A 16,247-nucleotide genomic window follows, 5' to 3' on the forward strand; every position below is an offset into this window, starting at 1 on the left:
AGTCGAAACGACAGACAAGAAACATCATTATTAAGCAAAGTAAGAACTTTGTGTTCTGATAGAGATTGCTATGATAGATTGTCTGGATGGTTGTGGTAAATATTAGTTCAACAGACAAGAAACAGGCTGGTGTGACTCGATCTGGTCAAGGTTACACGTAGTTTAACCTTTGCGAAATATTAAAAAACAAATCAGCAGCAGCAAGAGACTGAAGGTCTGCTATGAGGCGTGCGTTTCAGTTCCGCCGGTCCAAACTCTTTTTATTGTCTTTTTCCTTCTATGAGCAGAAAAAAGAAACTTTGTCGTTATGAAGAACCCACGCTGTGGTCATGGTAACAAGAACCTTCATACTTCTAAATAGTGCTGGGCAATGAATCAATAACTATATATATATATATATATATATATATATATATATATATATATATATATATATATATATATATATATATATAGGGAAAGAAACATGACCAATGTCAATAACACGTCTGAGATTTACTATTAAACTCAGCTCCAAAACCGCACGGCATTCTGGGAGATGTAGGCAGAGGAAAACCCTACCTAACTTGTGGAGCAACTTGCACAGGTTCAGGTTTCGCCACCTTGGCTCACAACTGATTCAAACCAATCAATAATCACAGCTGTCGGCAATTATTGATATGAACTGATATGGAACGTTTTCATCGCGATAGGTTTTCCAGCCACATCGACCAAAACATTTTGTTTTCTATTTGAAGTGTAAAAAGTCAGCATGAAGCCATGCTTAGGTGTGAAATGGAAGAAAAAGCATTTACAGCGAGATAAACTGTAAATGCTTTTGAAGGTAAATGTAAATGCTGGGGCTGATAATGGCTCTACTTTCTCGTAGCCGCTGTCGGCTGTATTCTTGTAGCAGGACATTTTTAAGATCAATAACTTGTCCCAGTTCAGTGCATTTGACCTACTGCCCTGTTAGCCTGAAGTCTGGAGACAAACTAGCTCTCTATGAAGCCCACGTTACTAAAACACGCTAAAAAGAAACCACTATTGAACTAATGTCACATGATCAATAAGCTCTTTCTGGATTGGTCATCACTGCGTGGCTGACGTCAAGGAGGCGGGGCGTTGGCGTCTGTTTGCTGGATGGAGACTTGGCGATCAAATCAGAATTGACCAAAGTTTGCTCTTCAGATCCATTGCTACAGATAACCAAACCTTTGCTCTGTATGTTTTCACTTTCTAGCACTTTTCCATTTAGCTTAGCGGCGAAATTAAGAGAACGGAAACAATGGGAACACTTCTTTAACATCACGAGTGACGTGATCAGCAGCAGGACGTTATTATTGGAGGAAAAGACGAAGAAGATGACAGGAAGTGGTAGGAGGACGATGGTGGGCGTGTGCTTTTTAATCTTGTGAACAAACTTATTCATGTGTTGCAAATTATATTATTGTTCTGCTATGTGTTTGTGTGTTTCGTCAAACAAACTAATAAATGAAATGAAATCAGGTTTTCTTTAGTGGGAGGGGCACCGAAAGCGACTCCAGCCCAGGAAAACGCATCCTTGTAAGTCCGGCCCTGGAATCCAGCTGCCTTCAGGTCACTAACATCTCCTCTTGTAAGGTCGTAGGTCATCCTTCATGAGAAAGGTGAGGCATCAGGTCACGACAGGACCATGTCCAACACACTAAAGCATCCGTAACCGTACAGCTCCAGAGCATGCAACATAAATTTAAAAAATATATAAATCTTCTTGTTGCTGGTTAGACGCAGGATAATGTGAACCTCGCCACGCACCTGTGATTAGAATACTGAAGTAGCAGGATGTTGAGGTAGCTGGGCTGCCAGGTGTGAAGCAGTCTAACGTACTTCTGAACACATTCTCTCACACAGCGCAGACAGACGCACTAAAACAGGCATTTCAGTGTGAATGTTGTTGCTGTGAGCAATTACAGCACCTTATCTAACAGCGCGGATAATGAGGTTACACAGAGAGCAGCTTCTATCATGTCGACGTAATGAGAATTGGGCCTGTGTCTCGTGTCCTGGGGTCGAGGACAGAGACGAGGACAGACATACACACACACACATGCGCAACGCGCAAGCAAGCGCGTTGAGTTTTCTTATCTGCCCCACCTCACATCTCTGCCTGACATTCAGGGGAAATTGCATTCGGGCTGAAAGTGTGATGCGGTTTGCGAATGACTTGGAGGCTCTGCCCCTCTTGCTCCCTCGCTCCGTCCCTCCGCCCCCTCTTCATGTTCTCCAACAAACCCCACCGCTACTTCTGACAGGCTGTTTGATTTATGACTCCAATTCCCGAGTGCAGACACACAGACGCAGGCCACACTACCAACTATATGTATGTATTTTAGTTCCCCTCAACAGCCCTCACTGTTCCTTGGCTGCTCCCCACCACCCCCCACATAACCCTACTCCATTTCTTACGCCCCTCTATCATTTTCTCTGTTTCCCTCTCTCTCTCTCTTTCTCTCTCTCATACATGCACACACACACACACCCACACACACCCACACACACATCCACACACACACGCGCACCCCCCCCCACACACCCACACGTCTTAAGTGTGGTGATTGATTATCCTTGCAGGACCATCTTGTGCATTTTTGATCCTTTTGAAATGTAATCTCAATGAGCAGTTCAAGGAATGTGTAAACACACACACACACACACGCATACACATGGATACACATACTTCTATCCAAACTGATAACCTTGTATTGACTTCCATTCATTTCACAACTATGGTCTAGTTTCTAAAGCAAAATTGAAATAAGACCAAACTTATTTGGTCTTATTTCTTTTCAGCCAGATCCAGGATCTCGTTTTAAATTAAAAAGTCTTTCATCTTGATGAAAACGTGTTTATTCCATCGGCAGATTATTTAACGTATGTCATGAGTGAAATCATTTTCTCTAAGACAGAGCTGAAAAGCCATTTGTTTAGAGTTAATAACAATCGGAACGTCCTAATTTAGAGTCTGTCCTCGAACCTACCACTGTTTTATTTTGTTGTTTTTATTATAAAGTAGTTTTACAAAGGTATTCGTACCCAACAAACTTTTCCACATTTTGCCACATAACAATCACAAACTAATATATTTTGTTGGAAGTTGAATGTGAAAGTGTTTCACATTACATTCCAATGAAATATATTTATGTTTGTGGTTGTTATGTGGCAAAATAGGAAAAAGTGAAAGTGATACAAATACTTTTGCAATAAATGTATAAAATTATATATTTAGTAATTGAAAGCACTGTTGCTGAAATGTGCTATGCATATAAAAGTCCCCTCTCTTCCCTTGCATAAATATCCAGTCGCCTCATTTTAATCCCCAACCAGCTGAACAACAAGTGAAGAATCAGATTTTTATTCAGACCTAAATAAATCTGTTTGCATAAAGGAAATAAATAAAAAGAATAGATTAAAAAGAACGCCTCTTGCTTTCCTACTGTCTCCTCCAGATGACTCATTGTACCTTAAATCTTCCCACCACGTTCATCTTTAAAAAAAGAAATAAAATAAAATTAGCATTATTCACACACTTTCCAGTAGTTTGTTTGTTTTGCTCGGCTCATGGATGCGAGTCCACAAGCCGCCTCCAAAAAAAATCAAAAAAGAAACACGACAAGCTTCGCAAAGTACATAAAGTTCTGCAACAAGTCAGCTCTGGAACAAACGGCAATCCATCTCATTTCTGTCAGAACCGTTTTAGCTAAAGCCAGTAATTTCTGCCCTACAGTCGCGTCGAGCCTCAGTGTCACCGAAAATGAAGCCAACCTGTCACTGCGGAAAGAAAAGAGGGAAAAAAACAAACAAAAACAAAACTGCAGATGCTGACGGAGCCCGTTGGCGCCACCTTCAAAAGTGAGTCAAAGCCGACAGTCGATCCAAGTGAAGACGCGCGGAGCTCGTCTCAGAAAGACACATGTTGGAGGCGTAGAATGGAAAAAGAGCCTCGGCAAATCCTCCCGTTCAGACGCCGTCACCCAGCAGATCCGCTGAACGACAACATCCAGCTGGAACTCATGCGGCCGGTTCCTACACCTCTCCTTTAGGTTGTTACAAATTCATACTCTGCAGGCAGTGTGGTCTTTTTGCCTGACGTCAAACTCTGCTTCATTTTAGGCCATGTCAAAAATCGGAACGATCCTAAAGGGCCGGTTGTGTCAGAATCTACTGATAAAACCCGTAAAATATTAATAAATAACTGATTGGGTTTGTGATTTGTGTTTTTTTTTAATCAAAATCTCTGATTTTGTTGTGCTAATGCAGAAATACTTCTAAGGAAGTTTTCTGATAATGTTTGGTGTTAAATGTGACTTTTTATTACTCTGCGTATCGATCATAACAGTCAATTAAAGTCAATGTTTTTGACCAACGTTGAGGAAACATTTGTAATAAAATCAAAAAATGGTGGAGATCTGTTGATTTTGTGCGGATTTGTGAAAAAATAGAGGGTCTTATTGATGTAATTTGGAGTCTAGAGGACCACACAAAAAAGCTACGGCGGACCAGATTTGGCCCCTGAGCCTTGAGTTTGACACCTGTGATATAAAGTACTATCAGTATATGTAGGATTTCAGAGACTTTGACTTCTTCCAAATCCGTTTCCAACTAGACATGAAGGTTTACTTTTTTATGTTTTTTTTTTCCATTCTTAGATATTTTGTGATTTTTTTTCCCCCCTCCTGACATTTTACATGAACAAAATAAAAATCACATTTCATTTCAACACTGCGTTGATCTGGTATGTCAAGCAAACATAATAAACTATTCCTAATTCTTCTTCGCTGAGAAACTCTGCCTGTTATCACATTCATAAAATATATTCGGTCATATCAGCCGAACCCCCGCTCTCTTATTTCTCAATTTTTTGCTAAAAATGGGAATCTAACATGCAAAATGAAAATAATTTGACTTTGTAGCGGTCCAGGCCGTAAACTCTTCAGGCACGCGCATGTCGAATTCAGTCAAGTTGAGAGAAGGCTCATTTTCTCATAAGTTTCTCAAAGGTTTTATGAAATTTGACTCATGCTGGTCACATGGATAATTGGGGTGTTTATGCCTGTGAACCAAAATCCCTTTGAGTATTCCTAACTGGGAACGGCGGGTTGCATTCTCCCAGTTAAGTCTGTGTGTCAGTCGGTGTCTGTGATCAGCGCGGACAAACACTTTGAGGCGGCCATAATGCAGCCAATGTTCTTTAGACGGCCGCAAATATGTGAACTGTGCACATTTCCCCTAGGCTCGCATTCAGCTGGTTCACCACAAGGAGAGCCAGACGCTCTTTCCCATGGTGCACTGCTGCAAGCGAATCCACTGAGTGGGGGAGCAGTGAAGGCTGAGGGCCTGACTGGGCGCCTGTTTGTGCCGGATCAAGCAGTTTGTGACTATTAGCCTCTCTATTGAGCAGTTAATCAACTGAACTGTAATTTCAATCATGCATGTAGTAAAAAAAAAAAGAAAGAACAAAAAAAAGAGTGTGTGTTCGCAGATGAAGCAGAGATAAGATTAAAAAATATATATTCTTGACATGAAAGCAAAACTATAGAAAACATAGTCACAGCATAAACTTTGGGCTGAAAAGTAAAAAATATGGATATTTTATTGACCTATGCTCCATTGGGGCATCGAAGTGTTTGAACAACAAACGTGTTGGTGGCATCTCTACACCTGCTGCCGGTCAAACACTGTTTCCTGTTTTGCCATGGATGTAAGAGAAGGACAATTAAGTCCTGCTGTGCCTTTGAAGCACTTTTTATAACTTTGATGCTCTGCCGTTCTAAATAGGAGTCTTGCGCACATTTGTGTTTTAAGCTGCGGCTGGTTGCAGATCAGCGCCGAGCGGAACAGCGGCATGCCAAACATGTCTGACTAAATATCTCATTTGAGTTCCACCGATCGATCGGCATCGCCGACCTGAATCACACGCTGCTTGTTTAATCTGCTTTAGCACTCCGTTCTCATTAACAGATGACTTCTATTCTCACTTTGTACATTTCTCTGCTGTCCTCTTCCTCCACACACTTCTTCCCCTCACGCCCGCCGCCCCCCGCCGACTTCACCCAGCCGAGTCGTCCATCTCCAGGCCGGGTCAGTCGGTGGCAGCTCCATTGATAGGCTAATCCAAGACTGATTAATGACCCAATAATCAGAGGGATCCTCAGATCAATCACGGCCGTGATCAATACTCCCCCAACCTCGGCAATCATTAGCCCGCTAGAGTGCATCCTCTGTCAGAGGCGCAAAGGCAAAACAAAGGAGCGAGAGACGCAGGGCGTGAAGAGAAGGGAGGCAGGGAAGGGTTTTGTAAGAGACATAGAAACTGAATCACCACCTTCAGGTTGAGCAGTAGAGAGGCTGGATGAGTTGACGTGTCAACACAAACAAAAAAAGAAAATCTTAGACTGAATTGTCTGATAATATGTGAGTTAATGTCCTGCTGCTGCGTGTGAGCGCTTGATCTACAACTGTTCTCTCTGGCTTTTTATTTTATGGGTACTAGGAATTCCTGTCTGCTCACAAGAGTTTGTCTGTGTTTATGTGTGTGTCGGTGTATAACAGAAGGGTGCGATGGCCTCTGATTTATGGCCTGTGTCGCTCGGTGCCAGCTCTGTATCTGCTTCAGCACGGAGGATGAATGGACCTCTGTGGAGCCGGCCACAACCCACCACCCCTCCGCCGCCTCCCTCCCCAGCAGACTGTTCTCTCCTCCAAAGCAAGATGAAATTCACCACCAACAGACTTAAAGGAACTGTTCACCAGTTCCTATAAATGAATTGTCTGACAGCTGCAAACATAACAGTCTTATCCTTTGTTGTGTTCAAACACTGCATGTTATTTTTAGTCCATAGACTTCAGAGTGTCTGTCACTGCTGATTACACTGGTCAGCAGCCAAGAAATTGTCCGGTATTGTTCAACTGTTTTAGGGTCATTTTGATGAGCTGAATCCAAAAATCACATTGGTTTTGCTCCATCAACTTTCTGAACTATGGAGCAACATTAGCATCAAAATGCAGGACTTGTTCTCGCGTTTGGATCGGTTTCCTGAGAATCTGATCAATGAGTGACGAGCAGGAGGAGAGACTCCATCAGAGACTGAGACATAATGTTCACTTCACATGTACGTACCCTGATCAGTGTTTATTATTCAATTGACAGAAATCCAAGTTTGTAACATTTAATTAATACACTCTGATAGGAATACAAACTATTTTTTTCGGGGGATTACTACTAACAGAAATGAGCTGATAATGTCACAAAAATGTCATCAGTTTAGTGAGAAGATTAAATTTCTCTAAATCAAATTAGAGTAAAAACCTGACCTGATTGAGAAAAATGGATGTCATTTTTGGATTCAGTGGTGCAAAAAACAACACAGACGCTTTTCAAAGAAAATACTGTTTGTAACCCGTTGATATTATTACTAATCTATGGTAACATTGTTTTTGTTTTTTCTTAGTGTTAGCTCGCGGTTGTGAAGCAGATTAGAAACAATACATGTTTTCAAAAATGTTTTAGAATAAAAGCCTAAAATGTTAATCATGCATTCGGATTCAGCAAGACGTTTATTTCATCTAAACTTCTTGAGAAGGGCCTTGACTTGACATGACGTGAGTCGCCGTTTAAATAAACAAACTGAATTGACCTGAGCTAAGCGATTCCATCTATAACTCTGCCTGTACGCTCAGGGTTGTTAGTATCTTAGCATCTCTGTCCACTGAACATGAACATGTTCAGTGGTTCAGTTTGTTCGGTGTGAGCTTTTCTTTAGGACAAAATCCCATTGTGACTAAAAACCTTATTTTCAAGTTTGTTCTACCCAGGAGGCTAATATGGCACAAAAAGACACGCAGTTAAAAGAAAGGAGCATTGAATTGGCCTTTTAGTTTATATGTGAAAACACTAAATTAGATCAATTATATCTCAAAGTTTCTTGTTCCAGAATAAGTGAGCAGAGAGAACAAAAGTCTTCTTAGCCAGCTCTGACTGGAAACCTCAATAAAATATGTTGCTACATTGCAGTAGCTTATGTTATTGTAAATATAATTACATAACATAAGATTTTGGAACAAAAACAAAGACATACAGCATGCTATGGCAATAATTTGGAACATGGAGCAACATCACATTAAAGCTCCATATCACCATATTTCTTCCTCATGAAGTTTTTCTGCCAACATTTGTATTGTATGCAGGTGTTTGTTTATGTGGTCCTGTGTTTGTCAGTCTGTGTTTATGTGTGTGTGTGTGTGTGTGTGTGTGTGTGCGTGCGTGCGTGCGTGTGTGTGTGTGTGGGTGCCATGGCTCGTGATGTGACAGCCTGCTGTGTGTACTCATTTATGTGTAATGAATGCTTATGAGGATAAACAGATGGTGTGTTAACATGGTAAAATATGATCTGCTGCCAGACAATATGGTGGCACGCTGGTGTTTACAACACACACATTACAGGCTGGGACAGGGGAGCAGCTTTGGAGAAGCCTGGTTTTCGAATGGCAGGGTAATGCTGTTCTCATATTTGCAGTAAAAAAGCTCGTGTGATCGTTTTTTTTTCCTTTGATTGTTGTTGTTTTTTTGCAAATCATTGCGTCTGTTTTCCTTAAATCTGTGTCGTCGATCTTACATCATCAGCATGAAAAGACCAAACTGGATGCCCACTCGACTTTACATCACAGTCTGCCCCGTTACCTAGCAACCCAAGCGGAGCTCCGCCCACTTCATTGCCAGACAATGAAGATGTTTGGTCAGCTGGTTTTACCGCAGTCGGTGCTCTACAATGGCTGCTGGAAAAGAGAAGAGTTTTGTTGTTGCCGATTGCTCATCACTTTGCTGCCATTTTCGCTTCTATGAAGTTGGAGCATGAGTGTTGAGTTGGGGAGGGGGCGTGGCCAGGAGCAGTGACAGATTAAAGTGACAGACCCTTAAAACGGCTCAATCTGAAATGAGCTCAAAATACTCAGAACTGAGCAGGTGAAATATCTTTAAGAATAAATTTGTGCAAAAACATTTATTTAACATGTTTTACTTAAACCACACAACATTTAAAAGAAAGCACAATAGATCCCCTCTGAATGACTAAAGGCATTGTGAACGCTAAACTACATTTAATCTTCCATCTGATTAACTTTATTTAATCAATGGTAAGTGAATTTCAGGCTCGAGTTACAATCCAACACGACTTGTGAAGCTACAGCTTTTGCTAATTTCTGATGCTGATGCGCCCTCTGTCTGCATTGCACAGATGGTTTAACTCTGAAAATGATGAGCAAGAGGGATTTTCTGGTGCTGGTCTTCCTCAAAATCATATCTTGTGATTTTACATATTATGTTTTGTTTTTTTTTCAAGTATATCTGAACGCCCTCGTCTCCTGATCCATCCTGCAGACTGCAGACATGTCCGGCTGGATCACAGCGTCTGAGAGGTTGCCATGAAGAGAATCAAAAACAAAAGCCTCGCCTCGCCTTACCTGATCGTTCTCTCTACCAAGGGGATGAGCACAAATTGAGGCGGCAGTGGTTTTGTGCTTGTATGCTGGAAGCTGCACCTAGCTAGCATTTCTGCAGCTGGACCTTCATCTCTAAGCACGCTGCATTGTGCTTTGAACTCGATAACCAGACATCTGTGATCTGTCACACTGTTGCATGTCTGCCTTTTGTTTCAATGGTGCTGAAAGCTATCACGGACATTTTCTTAAAAAATGGCGTCACGCGAACGCCACTGCTCTAACACGACTACCATCCAAATATCACGTCACTGAGACTTCCTTCCCATAAGGCGTCCGATCCAACCTAATCCAATCCTGCTTCATTAACAAAGAACTTTAAATTACCAGAAAAAAACCTAATCTCACTGCTAAACTCGCTAATCCTTCATGACAAATGCAAGTATTACCAACAGCAGTGTTGCGTAGACCTTTCATATCCACTGTATTTAAGCTGTATTTTCAGCAGTGGCCTTCCACTGAACCAACATTTTTCTGCCAATTTAAGCCTTTGCATGGACAGACTCTCAAATACTTCCATTAGTGATGAGACTTGATTAAAATTTTTAATAGCTAATTATTTAACCACAGTCACATTCTAATCAGGACAAATCAACAAATTAGCATTCTCAGTTCAAAAACCCTTTTTACTGCTGAATCACTCAATAGCCATGTGAGCTAAACGATACTTGTAGTTTTTAATTTATTTAGGCTAACCAAGCAACAGACTGGTGCAAAGTGCTCTTCTACTTTCAAGTGTTTCAGAAACCGCTGAAAATATACTTCTTTGTATACTAATGTGAGCTGACATTAGTGTTGAACGTCTGTGCTGCTGCTACGTTGATATTGAAATGCTATTTTAGGCTTGAATGGCTGCGGTGATAACCTGAATGCAACAGTGTTTGTTTGTTTTTTCAAGTTCCAAATCTGATTATTTAAAAAAATAAAATAAAAATTTCTGTGCTTAAGCAAAAACGAATCCCATTAAAAAGCATCTGCTGCTGTTTGCGGATGTCGCCAAAGGTTCTGGTCGAATCTTTTGTATGTGAAACAAACAAACAAAAGAAAATATACGATTAAATGCATAAAAGTTTTCAACATATTAAACAGTTTGCAGCTAATCAAAACTAATGCTTTAAAGTCCTGGTCCTAGATCCAGTATATTTCAAGTGAGAATAAATCTAAACGAGAGACAGAGACGAATAGGATGGGATATTTCGAGTGAACTGTCAGCTATTCTGAGTGAAACCATTAAACTAAACCAAATTTGTCTTTTGTCTGCAATGTGCCTTTAGAGAAACTCTTAAACGGTACACATCTTTAGAGAGTTAACTCCATAAAGACAAAACTTTCACCCCCCCCCCACCAGCACAAAGAGTCACACTCCTCCCTGTGACCCCGTGACCCAGCTGTCAGTGATGAACGATGACAGAGGTGTGACAGAAGAAGTCACACTAAAGAGTGATGTACAACCTGCTGGAGGAGGCACATCTATCACACACACACACACACACACCACACACACACACACACACACACACACACACACACACACACACACCACACACACACACACACACACACACACACACACACACACACACGCAGAATGACAGATGGCTCTGCCCACTCTTTTGCCTCTCCTGTTCTCTGCAGACTCAGTAATATTCCCGCTATTATTTCCTTCTAAGTGCTGCCCGCATTCAGTTTGCTGTCAGTGATCTGTTGTTGCTGCGCATTAACCGAGCTCTGTAAATGATCGCCGGCAGACAGGAGGGTAAATCGTAACTCCCCTCTCTGACATGTTTTGGGATGGTTGTATACAGCCTGAGTGAAAGATTAAAAAAATAAATAAAATAACAGTGGGGGGGCAAAGGGAGGCACTTTATCACTAAGCCTCTTTTCACATTTGCGACATTTCTTGCGGGAAAAAGAAACAACGGCAGCGACACGTCGGGTGCAGCTGCGGATGCTCCACAGAGACTGACCTGCAGATTAAATATGGATTTACTCACTTGCTGCTTTTGCATAAAGTTTTGGGTAAACGATTCTCTCTGTTTGTTGTTTAAGGCGACTGTAAAAGAAATAGATTTTTTTGTTGTTGTTTTGTTTCTTTTTCTTCCACTTGAAATAATGTAGTGAATGAGCTGCTGTATATAAGTGAATGAACAGTAATTAAGGTGAACACAACATACCCTGCTGCGACATAAACAAAACCAGGCCGATTTTTAATGTTCCCATAATACCACCTTCAGTACGACATTATGCAATAAACAATAAGAAATGTTTAAATTTTTGACTCGTATCTCAACCTCTAGCTGCTTGGTGAAAAAAGGACAGCGCTGTCAAAACATATTTGCCCAACTACAGACTATTTCTGCAGTCGTTGCGTTCAGATCTAAATGTTCCTGATCGTCAAACAAACTTTAATTGTCAGACAAAGATAACCTGAACAAAACAATACAATTATATTTGACAATAATTCCATTTATTAATGGAAAGAACGATGCCCATTGATCTGACTCCCCAGATCTAACGACTGCTTGTGCATCAACTCCTGTGGCACCTTGTAATGACTGTTGCACCATTGTGGAGGAATGTTGGACCACTCTTCTTCTACAGTTTTTCTCAATTCAGCCAAAATGTAGATTTCCTTTTGACTTCTCTATCATATTCTTGTTCAGACTTTGAACAGACGGCCATTGCAAACCCTTCATTTTGTTCATTGAGACAAATCGCAGTCTGGGTTTTTCATATCAGGTCCTATGAAGTTATCAATGGATATAGTTGCCTTAACTGTTATACAAAGATCACTTGTTAAATAACATGGTGACTCAAAAATAGCTTATTTTCTTAGTTAAAGTTGCAGCATCCAACTTTTATGTATATAAAAAAAATATTTTACATGTCAAAACTCTCACTATGTTGTGACAGTATGTTAGTTCATTTGTGGAGAAAATAAAGCTAGCGTAGCATAGTGACAGCAATTGCACAACAACTGGTGGGACAGATTTTGACAGTAAATATTGCAGCATTTTGATATCACAAGACGTCGTGGTGTAAGATCTTGTCGTACTCCTGATTAGCAGTCTTGTTTACTTGGAGTGAATTAGTCACTGCATCAAACTTTAACCGCTTTCTGTATTTATATGAGTAGCCTGAAGGGTTTGATCTGAGATTTCATTTCAGTCTCAGGCTGCAGCAAAGTGAACGATCAAATGGTCTGTACTTGTGGCTCTTTATTTAGTCCAGAAGACCCTGAAGCGCTTCACACTACAATCAGTCATTCACCCATTCACACGCTAACGGTGGCGAGCTACACTGAACAAATCTGGCCTTACGGATTGGGCACATGGTCACCTGTATTAATGAGATCATTAATACAGGTATTAATGAGATCAGCTCGTCTCTAGTTCCCACAACTTGGATGCTGTTCTTCCCCAACCCTAACCCTTTGGATTCAAGCTCTTCATGCAGTCAGTTCATTTGTGGCTTTTTCATTTTTTAATGAATACGTCCTGTTGGCAGTCCTAATATATTTTTTCCCTGTCTCTTTATTTGTAATCCATCACTGGATCTGGGCAAAGTTCCTCCCACAAACTGTGATACGGCCAGCCAGTGCACCCTCGGTTTAGTAAGATAGAAACCATGGGGTTCCAGCGGGGCCCTGCAGACTGTGATGGTATGTAAAACTCCTCATCTCTGAGAGTCTTGATTCCTTGATGGCGCTCTGGTGCCAGGAAGACAACAGGGGACGTCGTTTTTATCGCGATCTGAAACAGAAAACAGCTTGGCCATTCAGGCAGCGCAGCGGATGGATACGAACCCACAACAACCAGCGAGGCCTGGACTCTGTCAGCAAACACACTGACAGTTAGATCTGACAGGAACAAACCTGCGCACACACTGACACACACGCACACTGCCACTGTGCAATCAGGATGGATCCCACCCCATGCAGCATTTTACTGAGCAATCATCAAAGCACCATTAAATCAGAAGTGACTGCCAATAAAGGGAGGAAATTGCGGGCAGGGATTACAATGTTTGCATGATAAGGGCTATGTGTCTGTAGGGGGGGATGTAATCTGAGGGAATCACAAGATTTATGTAGCATTTACTGTGGAGCAAGTCGTAAAGTGTAATTACAAAAGGGGGGGTGTCTACACGCCACGGAGCCGCGGCCCGGCAGGCAGACTGGCAGGAAGGCGAGGAGACAAGTGATCAAGGCCTATTCATCCACACTGTCTCTCCATTTGTCTCTTCCTCCATCTCTCTCTGTCTCTCTCCTCGGCTCCAGACCCATAAATCAGCTGCAACAAGTCCGAGCTCCGGCGTGACAACAGCCCAGCCTTCTGGCAAGAAGAGAAGGGCTTCATGGAAACAACGTCTGTTTGGATGGAGAATCGCTGACTGACATGCCGTCTGATAAATAAAGGAGCAGACAGAAAATTCGCAGTGAGCCTGAGGACGTCTCATGTCAGACTTCCTTTATTTCTAAGTTCATGTTCATTGATCTTGTATTTTTAAAGGGGCAGTATTATGTAAAACTGACTTTTTGAGCTGTTATCATCAGTCACACCTGGGGTGTTGCCTCGATTCTTTCATACGCACTTGAGAAATCACTGAATCTCCATGGCAACCATCCAGCTGTGCAAAACGCCCGGGTGAACCTAGCCCCGCCTTTGAGTCGCAGCCCTCACCAACCACTCCCCCACTCAGCTCCTTCAGACTAGCCAGAAGCAATTAGCATATATCCAGTGGAACCTAGCATCTACTGTAGGAGCTACTTCTTTGTACAATACTGGTAAAAGCGTCATTAAAGGGTTAATACAGGAGCCTTGTTCCTGATGGCGGAGTTTCAGAAAGAGAACGGATCTTTAAAGAGACAGTGACCCAATTTCAAGGTGTTTAATCAGAAAGTAAAATTTCTTTTAATTCATATTTGACATATTCAGCATATTAATAACATTCATAGCTAACATTTTGCTGTAAAATGGCACTATGAGGCTGGAGAGCACATAACACCTTGTGTCCTTTTATGTGATCAGTTTATGGGGAAAAAATCTGGTCGTGGTCAACCTTCAAATATGGAACCCGGACAAATTTATTAAAGGCAGAAAAAATAGATGGATGATTATTAGTGACAGGGAATAAGATTGGAAAATAATATTTTCCATAGTTCCATGCCTGGAAATACCTTAATCATGTTATTTTTTCCTCCAGACTTTTCCATACTGTATGTAATAATCCAACTATTGATTAGATGAAGTCTTCTGTTTCACACTTTTCATGGTTTTCAAGCGTTTCGCCTCACCTCCATCTCTCTCCGCACTTCTGACTGCTTTGAAAGTCTGACGTCACCCAGTAAGGAGATTTCTCTGATTCAATAAAAAACCGTGATCTGTTTCATAACTCAATGACAAAAACATCGAAGCATGCGTCTATATAGATCCACTGTGATGCTTCGAATCTCTCTGAAGCCTCAGAGCACATGGTGGACGTTTGTTGACCATGTCTGCGCTCTGGGACCCGCGGCTTCGTTTCCACCGCATTTTTGGCTCACTTTCAGAGAAATCAAGGGAGACAGATGATACGGGAGAAAGCCAAAAGGCAGACAGAGCTGCAACTTGCAATTAGGAAAATCCCCTGAGATTTATGTCCCTGTTTACAATTCCTTCTCCATCCCTCTGTTAGAAAGGAACCATCACCACAATAAATCACCTCTGTTTAAGTGAATGGGACATTTGGAGCCGTTTAAACTGAACCTAGCTTGTCTGGAAACTTTCAAAAGGCCAGAGAGAATCTACCGGACACAGTGGCGTTCGCAGACGTTTTGGGAGGCCAGGAGCTCAAGTGGGCACCTTGGATCCGCCTCATCGGTGCTGGTCAGTTGTTCCAGCAATAAGCCTCCCAGTACTCAGCACTTCTCTTTCAGTCACTTCTGGCCGGATCTTTCCGTTAACTTTATGTATCTGGCTCCCGTTTGATTCGTCACTGTGTCAATAAATTGCAATTAATGATGATTAAAGTGCTCTCCTAAAATATCTGCATTGTTGGGATTGTTATTGCTGCTCTTTCCTTCACTGTTTGTTCAATGACGGTATTAATAAAAATGAAAATACGACTAAATGCAGTTACTGTGTGCAGCTCAGCAATACAAATCACACTTTCTTGTGTGACTGGCTCCTAAAGAAGCCCGTTACAAATGGGAACGTTTTTAATTTCATGAGGTGTTTGGTTGCTGCGTCACGCCATCATGGTGATAGGCACCAAAAAAAGGAGTAATCAATAGTTGCTATCACCACTTTTATCGTTATCGCTATAGCGCCACAAAATATTGTGATGAAACTTTAAGTCTGCATCGCCAAAGGTGTTGCTTCAGCTGAATATTTGTTTAAGACGACCTCACATTTTCATCACGTAACCTCTTACACACGGCAGAATCCGTCACGCCAAACGGTTTCCCAAATAATCCAGGTGTGGACTCGTCTGTCCACAGAATGTCATTCCAGACGTGTTGGTCTTGGCCTGTGTTCTTCTCTCTTCCCTTCATGGTTTGCTTTGAGAGCAGATGAGAGCTCAACCTGTGAAATTTGACATGAGCAGCAGAAGGATTCTGCGTTCGGGAGAAAGTTTTGCCTGAGCTGCATGTTTTTGAAACATCCTCTGGTTGATGTTTAGTCAGATGACTGATTTGCGGTTTAAATCCATTTCCAGACACTAATTCTCCTTCAGTGTCTCTCTGATTCACT

The 16,247-nt window shown here is 41.6% G+C and overlaps 1 long non-coding RNA gene across 2 annotated transcripts; it reads left to right on the forward strand.

Moving 5' to 3' along the window:
• The first annotated feature begins 569 nt into the window (after positions 1 to 569).
• LOC129372947 (uncharacterized) lies at positions 570 to 6,798 on the forward strand. 2 transcript variants are annotated; one of them, XR_008607302.1, is made up of 4 exons: positions 570 to 823; positions 1,223 to 1,370; positions 1,489 to 1,628; positions 6,571 to 6,798. It is a non-coding gene; the product is annotated as an uncharacterized LOC129372947 (long non-coding RNA). The 2 variants fall into 2 exon arrangements; XR_008607301.1 differs by lacking the exon at positions 6,571 to 6,798 and adding an exon at positions 3,746 to 4,177.
• Positions 6,799 to 16,247: the final 9,449 nt, after the last annotated feature.

The sequence above is a fragment of the Poeciliopsis prolifica genome, unplaced genomic scaffold (genome assembly GCF_027474105.1).
Source record: "Poeciliopsis prolifica strain line A6 unplaced genomic scaffold, Auburn_PproV2 SCAFFOLD031, whole genome shotgun sequence".
NCBI classification, from domain to species: Eukaryota; Metazoa; Chordata; class Actinopteri; order Cyprinodontiformes; family Poeciliidae; genus Poeciliopsis; species Poeciliopsis prolifica.